This window comes from Felis catus, chromosome A2, assembly GCF_018350175.1.
Source record: "Felis catus isolate Fca126 chromosome A2, F.catus_Fca126_mat1.0, whole genome shotgun sequence".
NCBI classification, from domain to species: Eukaryota; Metazoa; Chordata; class Mammalia; order Carnivora; family Felidae; genus Felis; species Felis catus.
The window spans coordinates 42,344,430-42,356,859 of record NC_058369.1 but is presented as its reverse complement, the minus strand read 5'-3'; the positions used below and the strand labels follow the sequence as shown (position 1 = coordinate 42,356,859).

The 12,430-nt window shown below is 37.0% G+C and overlaps 1 protein-coding gene and 1 long non-coding RNA gene across 15 annotated transcripts in view; one reads left to right on the top strand and one right to left on the bottom strand.

The window, feature by feature from the left end:
* The window catches only part of CHL1 (cell adhesion molecule L1 like), a 199,830-nt gene that overhangs the window by 169,669 nt on the left and 17,731 nt on the right, over window positions 1–12,430 (bottom strand). For 3 of the 14 annotated variants that reach the window (XM_045051870.1, XM_045051874.1, XM_023249971.2), the window contains exon 2: window positions 350–407. The exons of the other annotated variants lie outside the window; for them this stretch is intronic. The gene's annotated coding sequence lies outside the window, so the exon portion shown is untranslated. The remainder of the gene's footprint in view (window positions 1–349; window positions 408–12,430) is intronic. 14 annotated transcript variants of the gene reach the window in all.
* On the top strand, window positions 9,272–11,938 carry LOC109496701. The gene is made up of 2 exons (XR_002152935.2): window positions 9,272–9,398; window positions 11,769–11,938. It is a non-coding gene; the product is annotated as an uncharacterized LOC109496701 (long non-coding RNA).

The following is a 12,430-nucleotide window of genomic DNA, read 5'->3' as shown; positions in this document are numbered from 1 at the left end:
AGAAAAGAGTTTGAAGGGTGGTGTGGTTGGTAGAATAATGACTTCCCAAGATATCTACATACTAATCCCTAGAAACTGTGAGAATGTTGCCTTACATGGTAAATGAGTCTTCGCAAATGTGATTATATTAAGGACCTTGAGATAGAGAGATTATTCTGTATTATGTGAATGGGTCCAATAGAATCACAGGTTCTTTGCAGGAAGAAGGCAGGAGGGTGAGTCAGAAAAGGTGACATAAGGGCAGAGCAGAGAAAGAGAAGTTGGAAGACGTTATGCTATTGGCTTTGAAGATGACAAGGAATATAAGTAGATTCTAGAAGCTAGAAAAAACAAAAAAACAGATTCTCACCTAGAGGCTCCAAGGGTACATAGTTCTGAAGACACCTTGATTTTAGGCCTTCTAACCCCTAGAACCACAAGAGAACATATTTATGTTGTTTTAAGCCACCAACTTGGTGCTGTTGACAGTAACAACAGGAAATGAAACAGGTCAAGTAACACAGTCATGTGTAGATAAGAACTTATATTTTGATTTGGGGAGTCAATGTCTGGTACTTATTTAGGTTCACACAAAATGTATGCTGCCTTCTAACTATTTTGCCAGGAGATGAAATAATATTATATCCATAAGCTTAAATTCAAATGATGCTGCTCCTTACAGAAACCTAAATTTTTATATAAATTTGTCACATATGTAGTCATATCATTATTGAGCAGATAAAATGTTTTCATAAATTAACTCAATAAATATTAAGATACAATAGACTAATATATAAGTTTGGTATCTGTAGTCTCATTAACTTAATATTAAACACATAATTTAATCTCACTCTTGGGGTACCTGGGTGACTCAGTTGGTTAAGCATTTGACTTAGGCTCAGGTTATGGTCTCACAGTCTGTGGGTTCAAGCCCTGCATCAGGCTCTGGGCTGACAGCTAGAAGCCTGGGGCCTGCTTTGGATTCTGTGTCTCCCTCTCTCTCTGCCCCTTCCCTGTTTGTGCGCTCTTTGTCTTTCAAAAATAAACAAGCATTAAAAAAAATTTTTTTAATGAATTAGCTCTTCAATGGTGTGCTCGTCTATATTCCAATGGTAAGAATGCTTAAGAACTGACATAAACATTAGGAACATTACCTGATGCACTAAGTACTACTCATTATAAATAAGTCTTTGTATGGATATTAAATACTGGAGTGTGACTATGTGGTTTACCTCTATTTTTGTGATGAGGAGATTGAGTTGACTTTTGGTCTAGTCTTTCCCAACCACCATGAAATTAAAAATGGAAAGGCATGAGATTTCTCTCAGATCTAAGCAAGTTAATCTTTTGAATGAGTTTAGTTAGGGTCTTTTAGCTCCTATAAATACTCTAATAGATCTACATTGTGATTAAGAGCTGAAACAAAGTTTCAGTGATAATGGTTCCACTTGAGGATCAAAAAACACAAATTCTATGTTTGTAATTTTGCAATGTAGCTTCAGTGTTTTTATTTTATGAAGAAGTTTAGATCCAGAAAATATAATTTAAAAATTCTAAGGGCGCCTGGGTAGCTCAGTCAGTTGAGTGTCCAGCTTTGGTTTAGGTCATGATCTCATGGATTGTGGGTTCAAGCCCTGTGTTGGGCTCTGTGCTGACAACTCAGAGCCTGGAGCCTGCTTTGGATTCTGTCTCTTTCTCTGCCCTTCCCCCACTCACATTTGGTTTCTCTCCCTCTCAAAAATAAACAAACATTAAAAATGAGTAAATAAATATTCCTATATAATTGCCATCTAGAATTTTTAAATATTAACATCGTCAGGGCCCCTGAGTGGCTCAGTCGGTTAAGTGTCCAACTTCGGCTCAGGTCATGATCTCGTGGTTTGTGGGTTCTAGTCCCACGTCAGGCTCTGTGCTGACAGCTCAGAGCCTGGAGCCTGCTTCAGATTCCGTGTCTCCCTCTCTCTCTGCCCTTCCCCTGCTCATGCTCTGTCTCTGTCAAAAATAAATAAACATTAAAATTTTTTTTAAAGTTAACATCATCATACTTGCCTCAGAACTCACATTTTATTTTTATTTTTATTGATGTATTTTTTAAGTAGGCACTATATCCAATATGGGGCTCATCCTCACAACCCTGAGATTAAGAGTTACATGCTACCTGGACAAACAAAAACTAAAGGAGTTCATGACCACTAAACCAGTCCTGCAAGAAATTTTAAGGGGGACACTCTGAGGGGAAAAAAGATGAAAAACAACAACAAAGACTAAGAGCAATAAAGACTAGAAAGGACCAGAGAATGCCACTAGGAACTCCAACTCTACAGGCAACAAAATGGCAATAAATTCATATCTCTCAGTATTCACTCTAAATGTCAGTGGACTGAACACTCCAATCAAAAGACATACAATAACAGAATGGATAAGAAAACAAGATCCATCTATATGCTGTTTACAAGAGACCCACTTTAGACCTAAAGACACCTTCAGGTTGAAATTAAGAGGATGGACAACCATCTATCATGTTAATGGTCACCAAAAGAAAGCCAGAGTAGCCATACTTATATCAGACAATCTAGATTTTAAAATAAAGACTGTAACAAGAAATGAAGAAGGGTATTATATCATAATTAAGGGGTCTATCCACCAAGAAGATCTAACAACTGTAGACATTTATGCTTCAAACGTGGACGCAGCCAAAAATATACATCAATTAATCACAAACATACAAAAACTCATTGATAATAATACCATAACAGTAGGGGACTTCAACACCCCACTTACAGCAATGGACAGACCATCTGAACAGAAAATCAATAAGGAAACAATGGCTTTGAATGACACACTGGACTGAATGGACTTAACAGATACATTCAGAACATTTCATCCTAAAGTATCAGAATACACATTCTTCTTGAGTGCACATGGAACATTCTCCAGAACATATCACATACAGGGATACAAATCGGCCCTTAACAAGTACAAAAAGATCGAGATCATATTGTGCATATTTTCAGACCACAATGCTATGAAACTCGAAATCAACCACAAGAAAAAATTTGGAAAGACAACAAATACTTGGAAACTAAAGAACATCCTACTAAAGAGTGAATTGGCTAACCAAGAAGTTAAAGAAGAAATTAAAAAGTACATGGAAGCCAATAAAAATAACAACACCACAGCCCAAATCCTCTGGGACTCAGCAAAGGTGGTCATAAGAGGGAAGTGTATGGCAATCCAGGCCTTCCTAAAGAAGAAAGAAAGGTCTCACATATACAAACTAACCTTACACCTTAAAGAGCTAGAAAAAGAATAGCAAATAAAATCTCAAACCAGCAGAAGATGGGACATAATAAATATCAGAGCAGAAATCAATGCTATCAAAACCAAAAACAAAACAAAACAACAAAAACAGTAGAACAGTTCAATGAAACCAGCAGCTGGTTCTTTGAAAGAAGTAACAAAATTGATAAACCCCTAGCCATTTTGATCAAAAAGAAAACGGAAAGGACCCAAATAAAGAAAATCAAGAATCAAAGAAGAGAGATCACAACTAACTCTGAAGAAATACAAACAATAATAACAGAATATTGTATTTATTCACCAGTAAATTGGGCAATGTGGAAGAAATGGAAAAATTCCTAGATACATATAAACTATTAAAACTGAAACAAGAAGAAAAAATTTGAACAGACCTATAACCACTAAAGAAACAAATTAGTAATCAAAAATCCCCCCAAAAAACAAGAGTCCAGGGCCAGATGGCTTTCCAGGGGAATTCCACCAAACATTTAAAGAAGATTAACACCTATTCTTTTGAAGCTGTTCCAAAAAATAGAAATGGAAGGAAAACTTCCAAACTCATTCTATGAAGCCAGTATTACTTTGATTCCAAAACCAGACAAAGATCCCACTAAAAAGGAGAACTATAGACCAATTTCCCTGATGAACACGGATGCAAAAACCCTCAACAAGATACTAGTCAACCGAATCCAACGATACATCAAAAGAATTATTCACCATGACCAAGTGGGATTCATACCTGGGATGCAGGTCTGGTTCACTATCTGCAAAACAATCTATGTGATACATCACATCAATAAAAGACAATAACCACATGATCCTCTCAATAGATGCAGAGAAATCATTTGACACAATACAGCATCCTTTCTTGATAAAAACCCTCAAGAAAGTAGAAATAGAAGGATCATACCTTGAGATCATAAGAACTATGTATGAACGACCCACTGCTAATATCATCCTCAATGGGGAAAAACTGAGAGCTTTCTCCTTAAGGTGAGGAACACAACAGGGGTGTCCACTGTTGCCACTATTATTCAACATAGAATGGAAATCCTAACCTCAGCAAACAGACAACACAAAGTAGTAACAGGCATCCAAATCGGCAAGGAGGAAGTCAAACTAACAGGCACATGAAAAACTACTCAACATCACTCATCATCAGGGAAATGCAAATCAAAATCACAATGAGATACCACGCCACACCTGTCAGAATGGCTAACATTAACAACTCAGGCAACAACAGGTGTTGGTGAGGATGCGGAGAGAGAAGATCTCTTTTGCATTGCTGGGTGGGAATGCAAGCTGGTGCAGCCACTCTGGTAAACAGTATGGAGGTTCCTCAAAAAATAAAAAATAGAACTACCCTATGACCCAGCAATTGCACTACTAGGTATTTATCCAAGGAATACAGGTGTGCTTATTCAAATGGGGCACATGCACCCCAGTGTTTATAGCAGCACTATTGACGATAGCCAAAGTACGGAAAGAGCCCAAATGTCCATCAATGGATGAATGGATAAAGAAGATGTGGTATATATACATACAATGGAGTATTACTCAGCAATCAAAAAGGATGAAATCTTGCCATTTGCAACTATGTGGATGGAACTAGAGGGTATTATGCTAAGCGAAATTAGAGAAAGACAAACATCATGACTTCACTCATATGTGGAATTTAAGATACAATACAGATGAACGTAAGGGAAGAGAAGCAAAAATAATATAAAAACAAGGAGGGGGACAAAACATAAGAGACTCTTAAATATAGAGAACAAACTGAGGGTTGCTGGAGGGGCTGTGGGTGGGAAGATGGGCTAAATGGGGAAAGGGGCATTAAGTAAGATACTTTTAGGAATGAGCAATGGGTGTTATACACAGGGGATGGATCACTGGAATCTACTCCTGAAATCATTATTGCACTATATGCTAATTAACTTGGATGTAAATTAAAAAATAAATTAAGAAAAGAAAAATAAATAACCTAGTATCAGAAATAAATAATGGAACACCAAAAAAAAAAAAAAAGAGAAAGAAAATTAAAAAAAAAAAAAGGTAACATATTGTAGGACTCCATTTACATATAAAGTGCATAATAGGAATATCAATAAAGATAGAAAGTGGATTAGTAGTTGCTTAGTGCTGGAAGAATTGGGGGCTAGGAGGTGAAATCTAAATGGCAGGGGGGTATTTTTCTGGTGATAAAACTATACCAAAATGGATTATGGTAACAGTTGTGCATATCTGTGAATATACTAAAAATTATGGAACTGCACATTTTAAATGGATGAATCCTATGGTATGTGAATAAAATCTCAATAAACCTGTTTAAAACAAAACAAAAAAAGCAGCACATGCTTTACCGAGTCAGCCAAGCATCCTCAGAAATCACTTTTTAAATAAATAAAATACAAGAAATTAAGTTGAAAGCCCCTAAATTTCCCTTCTAAATTTCATTTCCCTTTACTCCTAAAAAGAGCCAACATATTTAATGTGTTAGCAACACATTTTTAACTTCTACAAAGAAAATATAGTGTTGCATGAGTGTTTTTAATTCACATAATTGGTATTGTTAACAAGAAAACAGGCCCCAAATGGAGTTGCTTATGCTAAGCCTAACCACACCAAACCAAGACTTAACTTACAGTTTCAGCCTGTCCTAGAAATGGAATCCTACACTCATCAATCAAGAATCGCCTGATCAGCAATAGCAAGGTAATCTACCCGATAGATCTCTGCTACTTCCTAAAGGAAAGTGACCTCGTTTGAAGCAATTCACTTTTTGCTACTATTCCTTGTATGTGCTCCCTTCTGCCCCTAAAAGTCTTTCACTTTGTACACCTTCTCAGAGCTCCTTTCTATATGCTAGACAGGATACTGCCTGATTCATGAATCACTGAATAAGGCCCATTAGATTTAAAAAATGTACTCATTTGAATTTTGCTTTTTAATAGTATCATACACAAGCTATCATTCTGACACTTGTTTTTTTCCACATAAATTGTTTTCAAAATAGGGGCGCCTGGGTGGCTCAGTCGGTTAAGCGTCAGACTTTAGCTCAGGTCATGACCTCACAGTCTGTGAGTTTGAGCCCCGCGTCGGGCTCTGTGCTGACAGCTCGGAGCCTGGAGCCTGCTTCAGATTCTGTCTCCCTCTCTCTCTGCCCCTCCCCTTCTCATGCTCTGTCTCTCTCTGTCTCAAAAAGAAATAAAAACATTAAAAAAAATTTTAATTGTTTTCAAAATCTACATTTATATTTGAATGTAATGTATTCACTCATTTGAACTGTTCTATAGAAGTCAACACGCATATACTAAATATTTTATATATTTCAATCTATTCATCCCCTTTTGATAGACATTTAGGTTTTTTACACTTTATGTACTTATAAATGACTGCAACGTGGGGGGCACTTGGCTGGCTCAGTCAATACAGCATGCAACTCTTGATTTTGGGGTTGTAAGTTCAAGCCTTACTTTGGGCATAGAGCATACTAAAAAACAAAACAAAACAACACAAAATTAAACAAAACAAATGGTTCACAGTACATGTTTGTATTGTAGGGCATAAAAGCAGGCTGCCTCAAAATGGGCCCCTTTCGTATGAAGATGATTTTGTGTTAAAAGCAATCAAAACCCAGAAGATTCAAGAAAAGCTCTTTACCACCCTCTTCAACTACCTGAAAAGAATTTAGATAGAGGACCTGCTCCAAGAAGAAAACTATCACCAGAGATAAAACTATGTTATATTATGAATTGGTATAATAGACAGGGGGAACTTAGCAAGGCCTGTTTGATCAAAGCCCTCTATGCCCCATTGTTTCTGAGTGGCCCACACACATTTCTTTCCCATACCTTTAACTCTTTTTCATCTTCCTAAGGGTTACATTCATTTCCTGTGAAGTCCCAGATGCCTACCTACTTCTCCTTATTTCAAAAAGACATATATACCTCACTTTGACTGTCTTTGGAATTTCCTTGTCTGTGTGGATTTCTCATGTGTATGAAATTAAATATGATTTCCTCCCATTAATCTGTCTCATGTCAATTTGATTCTTAGTCCAGCTAGAAGGACCTTGAATAGCAGAAGAAATTCTTTCTCCCTGACTGTATAGTCTCCCTTGAGCACATGCATGAGAACTTCTCTTGGGTAATCATGCAGCTGCAGAATGGCTGGAGCATCCCATGGGATAAACATTTTCACCCTCACTAGCTACTGTGAATTCCTCCTCCCACAGGGGGTTCTGTCACTTTTCGCTCACACAAGCAGAGCATGAATGCTCCCATTTCCTGATATCTTCACAACATCTAGTTCTAGATATTTTCCCTGTTGCAGTCCAGTAAATGTTAAACACACCCTCATTGTTTTCTTTTTTTTAATCAGCTTTACTAAGGCATAATTTACATGGAGTAAAATTAACAAGTTTTAAATGTATAATTCAGCAAATATTGACAAAACTATACATTTGTTTAATCATGACTGTAATCAATATACAAAATATTCTCATCACCTCAACTCCTAAACCTCACCCACTATCCCTGAAATCACTGATCTTATTTCTGTCCCTCCAGTTTTACCTTTTCCAGAATATTCTATAAATGAAATCATACAAAATTTATCCTTTTAGGTCTGCCTTCTTTCACTTAGCATGATGCTTTGAGAGTCATTCATGTTATTGCATATGGTCTATTCTTTGTGATTGCTGAATAATATTCCATGGCTACAGATGAGTTATAATTTGTTTTCACTGTGATTTTAATTCACACTGTCCTGATTAAAGTCGAATGTCTTTACATGTGTTTTTGGCCATTTGAGTTTCTGTTTTCTAAAATGTGTTCTCTCTCTTTGCCCACTTTTCCATTGTGTTATCTTTTTATTTTCTCACCAATTTAAAAATTATTATTTGTTCTTTATGTCATTATCCGTATAACAGATTATAACCATATATACATATACATATATACATATATATATATACATATATATGAAAATAAACATCTAAAGCCTAAACTTTAATTGTCCTAGGAGAGAACAGCTAGAAGCTTTTCACATCACTAATGTATACAGCAAAATAAATAGGGTAGGCATTTGGGTTAAAATCAACATAATTTACTTGCTATTCAGTAACCCTTTTCATTACAAAATGCTTCTTTCCTTGGGAAGGGGGAGGTGGGTACCGTGTTCTCTACTCACATGGAAAAACTTAAACAGGGTAAATTAAAATATAGCAAGGGGGGAAAAGATAACCAAATTCTATTTGATACAATTAGCTTTCCATTTTAATCAAACCACATCATGCTTATGATCAATAATTGAATGGAAGATGTCTTTCATCTTCCATACCCAACACAAAACTGCTGTAAGAATTAATGAGCAGGTTCCCCCGGTGGAGCACACACACGCACATTCTTTCAGCTGCGCATGCCCTCTTTCAGACCAGAAGCTCACTAAATGTCACTCACCCCAGCCCTGAGCCCTCCTGAGGCTCATCCGAATCCCTCCACTACCAGGCAGCATGGAAACACGTATCTTAAACCTCTTCTTCTCACAACCCCATATTCTTTGGTTGTTTCCTATGTAGGTTTCCTGCCTGCAGGGGCTGTGTGCTATTTCTCACAACAATCCCCAAACCACCCATATCATCTTATTAAAAGTACAATAAACAGTCTCACAAATCCCCTTTATCACACCCTAGTTCAAGTCCAAGTTGTTCTCATTCCCCAAGTGGAATACCAACTGGTCCTGCTCTCTGTTGCAATCCACTCCTCATGCGACAGCTAAAGTGATTTTTTTACAAACATAACTCAGATCGACTTGCTTGAACTGCTTGGATTCCTTTGAAGTTCCTATAGTGTGCTTTAAATTCATATTCTTATCCATGACCTGTAAAGCCTCACAGGATCTGCCCTAACCTTACCTTTGCCAATCTCTCCCAAGCTCCCTGCACTCCAGCTTCTAGCCTTCTGTCAGCTCTAGACCATGCCAAATTCCTGCCTTCCACAGCGCCTTTCCGCTCCCTGCCCCTCTGCCTGGAACCCTGCTCTCCTGGCTTTTTTCCTGTTTGCCTTCTTCCCCTTCTGGCTCGGATTGAAAGTCACCTTCTCAGAAAAGCCTTTCTAAAAGTAAGTTCCTCCTTTCATTTTTCTCTATCATAATCCTTTGTTTCTTTCCTCTAATGATTTTATTTGTTTACTTATTTATTGGCTGACATTCTCAGTAATGGTAGACTCTGGAAGGCAGGGAATTTATCTTCATTTTAATGCTTAGCACGGTGCCTGGGATTTATAAACAGCTCAATAAATATTTGATGAATGAATGAATGACTCCTTGGAGTCAGAACTACACACACACACACTTCACTTCGAGTCACTGGTTCTTTCCCTCTCTTATATCTGGGAGCATAGCTTCAGACCCATATGTAGGTAAATTTTTTCTGATACTGTTCTTTTCTAGCATGAATCTGGTCAACAAAATTATTCAGGAGTTGCACAGAAGGTAATTCCTTCCCCAGTGCACACAGGGCTGGGGCGGGGGGCGGGGGGCGGGGAAGCTACTGAAAATTCCCTTCCTCTGCAGACTTTTTAAACTGCTAATCAGCACAAACGGGTTGGAGCAGATTGCGCACAAAAGGTTGCTGAAATGGCACATAACTAATTCTAGGTGATTTAATATCTGACATTGCCCTAGTGAAAATATTGACAAAAAAGAAGAATATGATTTGGAGTCTTTCTGCACTGCTGAATTTGGTGTTAGCTTTTAAGCCTCTATCAAAACATTTCCATAAATCAACATTGCTAAAAAAAAAAAAAAAAAAAAAAAAAAAAAAAAAAAGACAGATCTGGGTGTGGCATCTGGAAACCACTGCCAAATTAGGAAAATGCTAGCAAATGGCAAAATGCTAGTTTTCTGGGTATGAATCGCCGTATTTAGCAATCCTTTCCCAAATGTTCCACTTTGTCAATGTCAAAGGTTGCCTCCGGTAGTGTTCCTTGAGTGTCCAATGGCATCTTTTGCCTATTGGAGAAATAAGCCTCCCAAATATATTGTCCATACCTATGGTCAGTTAAGAGTCATAGAGAAATATGAAGTTCCAGCGCTTCTGGTAAATCCACATCTTACTATTCCAGGCATCTATCAGCACAAACTATTTTATGTTTATTTATGGAAAGATCTGTTATATGTTGACTATCTTAGGGTACAGAGGCTATTCTGGTACATTATTTCACAATTCACTCTCAACTGCTTTACCAGAGTATTCATTTTCATCCTTCTCATGGACACTTTAAAAAGAATACACAAAAAGTAAGAAGATTCTTTTCAACTGTCATATAGAAAAGTCAACTGTGGATTCAAAACAGATCAATAAAAACAAACTGCAGTTTTTACAATTATTCTGCCATACACCCTCAAAGAGCCAAAGCTTCAAGCTCCAGTAATACTATTTTCCCCACAATACCTCAATTCAAAACAGTACCATTAGTCATGGATTTTTCTTTATGTATTTTAAAAATTTTATTTTTAAGTAATCTCTACACTCAACATAGGGCTTGAACTCACAACCCTGAGATCATGAGTCACATGCTCCAGTGAATGAACCAGCCAAGCACTCCTGAGTCTTAAAATACTATCTGATTAGTATTATTCCTCTAAATACAGTGGTATTTTTTTAAACATAATTTTTTGTTTATATTTTCTGCTATATTTTGGCAGGTAGGACTCAGATCTCACATTCTTGGGGGTTAAAATATCTCTAAAGACATTTATGCCCATTTAGAACATTCATTATACCAATTTCCAAAGCTTTACGCTGGAAGTTGACAAATATGATGAAGGTGACTATTTCATGGAGCCAAATAAATAAAAAATGAGTAGAAATGTGGAAAGTAAAAAAAAAAACAAAAAACAAAAAAAACAAAAAAAAACCTTCTAATTCATAAAATGGCGAATGCAAGTAAACCTCACTATCACATCATTTCAATAGATGGCAATGGCATCCTTGTCAAAAGTCAAGTCGTAAAGCTTTTGAGAGTTACGCTTCAATGCACAGCAAGGTTTTATAATTAGTCACTTAGTATGAGGCCGAGAAATAATGTCACTTTTCGCACTTAACAAACATACAGTGGTATAAGCTAATCCATGACAATTTTACAAGGTTTTCATTTTGCTGATACATGCTTGCTGAGAAAGCAGAGCCTAAGACAGTGAATTCAGCATAAGTGAGGTTATGTAGATTTACAAAAGAGCAGTTATGTACGTGTATGTTATGTATATGAACACATGCTATGTGTTCAAATTCTCAACTTTATAGTCTCTGTCTATATGCCTTGTCACTGTTACTGACTAGGTGCACATGATTAACATTTGTAAGGAGTAAGTTCAGAAAATAAAGCCAGGATATTTCATATCACTGCAACTATTGCTTTTTCAACTCTACTAACACACTGTGCTTTCTCCTACTGAACTTTAAAAAGTTATATTTTCTGTATTTCTAGGTATTAATGAAATACCCACAGTAATGAAAGAGAAGAATGCATTATACAAGATGCTATCGGAGGCAAGAACATTCATCACTGAGTAATACTGTGGATATTCATTTCCCTACCTTTTTTAAAAAGTGAAATTACTGATGTAATTAAAATGCAATATATAAAAGATTCAAGAAGTCGATTATGTAAGTGTTAGTATGGCTAATAAGAAAACAAAAAGGAGGGGTGCCTGGCTGCCTCAGTCTGAAGAACATGCAACTCTTGATCTTGGGGGTCATGAGTTCAAAGCCCATGTTGGGTTTAGAGATTACTGAAATTAATAAAACTTTAAAAATTGTTAAATGAAAAAAATTTTAGAAGTGATATTTGTAAGGTACCACATGGGCTCAAGTCTCTAAGAAAAGCACACAATATTTTCACTTGAAAAATGGATGACTATGGGGCGCCTGGGTGGCGCAGTCGGTTAAGCGTCCGACTTCAGCCAGGTCACGATCTCGCGGTCCGTGAGTTCGAGCCCCGCGTCAGGCTCTGGGCTGATGGCTCAGAGCCTGGAGCCTGTTTCCGATTCTGTGTCTCCCTCTCTCTCTGCCCCTCCCCCGTTCATGCTCTGTCTCTCTCTGTTCCAAAAATAAATAAACGTTGGAAAAAAAAAATTAAAAAAAAAAAAA